This window comes from Bubalus bubalis, chromosome 22 (genome assembly GCF_019923935.1).
Source record: "Bubalus bubalis isolate 160015118507 breed Murrah chromosome 22, NDDB_SH_1, whole genome shotgun sequence".
Lineage (NCBI taxonomy): Eukaryota > Metazoa > Chordata > Mammalia > Artiodactyla > Bovidae > Bubalus > Bubalus bubalis.
This window is the reverse complement of record NC_059178.1, coordinates 61,663,941-61,666,920: the sequence shown is the minus strand read 5'-3', so window position 1 is coordinate 61,666,920 and position 2,980 is coordinate 61,663,941. Positions and strand designations below refer to the sequence as shown.

Here is a 2,980-nt window from a genome sequence, read left to right as displayed (position 1 = left end):
AAAGTAAAACTATATCTTTCTCTGTCATCTATTCACCAAATTTAAAGTATAAAATTGGTCATTTATTTAAGAGTACTTGTTAGTCATCAGGAAAAAAGGCATAACAGAACTAGAGTTTACTGCACATATACAATATGTTTCATATATTTTCTATATTCTCTTGTTCTATATACCGCATTATGAACAAAATCATATTAAACTGGTTTTGTAGATGATGACTGAGTCAGGTCAATCCATCTTCTCTGACTTATTTAGTCAGAACCAGGTATAGTCTCCTGATCTAAAACTCATTTTTTCTTTTGTGGTTTTTGTTTTTCAAATCTAAAGTGATTTTTTAAGTGAATTTTTGACACATAATCCATTCAAAATCAGAAAAGTGTTCTTTAATAACCAAAGTAAATATTTAGCAGTTCCATGCCTTCAATGTGAAAACAATTTTGTTTTCAGTAGTTTGTGGACTGTGTCCTTGACATCCTTATTTCTCAGACTGTAGATCAGGGGATTCAACGTGGGGATGACCGCCGTGTAAAACACAGACGCCACTTTGACTGTGTGCCTGGAGGGTGTGGAGCTGGGCACAGAGTAGAGGAAGAGGATGGCGCCGGGGAAGATGCAGATGGCGGTCAGGCGGGAGGCGCGGGTGGAGAAGGCTTTGCGACGACCACCAGCTGACTGCGTCTTCAGGTGGAGACAACAGTGAGCACGCAGGACGTGAGAATGACGAGCAACGTGATCACCTCATTAAAGGCAGCAACAGGGAAAAGCAGCGGCTGGCTGAGAGAAGAATCAGAATAAGAGAGGGACAGCAAAGAAGAAAGCTCACAGAAGTGATTGTGTCGAAACCGCGAAAGATAATTTGACAGGAGAACACGTGAGAGTCAAGGAGCAAGCCACTCCCCATGCATATGATACAACCACTAACATGGCACAGAGTCTCTGGGACATGACGACTGTGTAGAGCAGAGGGTTGCAAATAGCCACGAAGCGTTCATAGGCCATCACAGCAAACAGAATTAATTCAGTCACCACAAAGGTGCAAACGAGAAAGAACTGAACCATACAACCCCAAAATGAAGTGGTTCTGTCTTCTGCAAGTAGGTTCACCAGTGTCTTGGGAGCAATGATGGAAGAACAGCAGAAATCCACAAATGAGAGGTGGCTGAGAAAAAAGTACATGGGAGTGTGCAGTTTGGGGTTAACTTTGATGATGACCATCATCCCAAGGTGCCCTGCTATGCTGAAGTTGTAGATGGCCAGAAATACCAGGAAGAGGGGGGCTTGCAGTTCTGGGTAGTCTGAGAAACCCAAGAGGGCGAATGTGGCCCCAACGGTTATATTTCTCTTGGTCAGAGACATGCTTTCTGATGGACGGATCTGAATATCTGTCTTGGAAATAATATATTAGGAGAGTGACTGACACACAAATCATGCTTACCTGTGCCCTGTGCAGAGGGGATATGAAATGAGCCAAAATGAATCTGTGTTATAATCCTGATAGGGGTTCATCATCCAAGGCAAAAATAGCTACAGCTTCAGAAAAGAATTACTCGTTAATTTTTTTCCTCAAGAATTTAAAACTTAATTCTGTTCACGTTCTGAAATATAATTTTAATGATATACAAATTTTATAATTATAAATCAAGCAATTTTGTTTGTAATATGTAATAAAATCCTCATGTGAGACATTCTAATACTGAACTCCATGAATTCTGCAAAATGAAATAATTTTAGATGATACAGTTATTAAGAAAAAATGAAAACACTTGAAATAACTTCTATAATCAGAAATAAGTTTTACATAAAATACGTGCATATTTTTGATGTAAACAAAGATTAGTCTGTGTGGTAAGTAATAACAAGTTACTTATTGTTGTTTAATTGGTAAGTCATGTCTGACTCTGCGATCCCATGGACTGCAGCGCACCAGACTCCTATATCCATGGAATTTCCAGGCAAGAATACTAGAGTGGGTTGCCATTTCCTTCAGGGGATCTTCCCCACTCAGGGATCAAACCCATTGGCAGGTGGATCCTTTACCATTAAGCCACCAGGAAACCTGTACTTACTTATGCTCATATTTTAAATATCTGATTAGCACTTTAATCATCATCCCTCTTTTTTTGACTGAAAAGGTCAGCTAACAAATTAAATGATGATTTACAGCTTTCGGGAAATAATGCCTATTGAGTGGCCTTTCTTTACATGTCAGCAACAGAAACTTGAAGAAGCTGTGACCTGCCTGGTGACACACAGGCGCTGATGCTCAACTACAGCTACAGCCCATATTCCTTAATTCCCAGTGACATACCCGTCTCTACACCAGGCTGTGATTCACATTACAGATTGAGATATGAGCATTTCTACTTTGTAAAGATCACATTTCACCCCTCATTTTGCTAATTTTTTTTGGCCACTTTAAAGACAAATTCCATGCTATAAAGCTATAAAAGTTAGTCCAATATTTATGTGTGGGCTGCAGAGATCTTCTGATCTGTGTAAAGATGGAACATAAAGAATGGATGTTAGGGAAAACCCTTTTTAGAAATAAATATGATTAAAAGTCCTAAATATTGACACTTGTCTGGATGATTCTCTCTTCCTTAGGCACCTAGAATACTCAAGTTGTCAGAAGCATGGATGAAAATTGAGATTCTCCACACTCTGATGACACTTAAAATAAAGGAGTTCTTAATATAGAAAAAAAAAAAAGATGGGATTTCTTAAACTGGCACACAGATAGGAAGCCCAGTTACATGTAAATCTCTAGTAGATAATGAATTATTGCTATCAATGCATCCCAAGTATTCTATGGAGGTTTTCATACTAAACATTCATTGTTTATCAGAAGTTCAAATTAAATTTACCATTCTGTATTTTTGCTTGCTAAATCTGTCAACCTTATATCTAGGAGAATTTAGAATGTTATAGTGAACAGTACATTCCACTTGGAACTTCCTTGTTTTAGAACAATAGGGTCTTG

The 2,980-nt window shown here is 38.5% G+C and overlaps 1 pseudogene; it reads right to left on the bottom strand.

Annotated features, from left to right (window-relative positions):
- Positions 1-420: 420 nt before the first annotated feature.
- Positions 421-1,480, bottom strand: LOC102407116 (annotated as a pseudogene).
- Between the last annotated feature and the right edge of the window lie 1,500 nt (positions 1,481-2,980).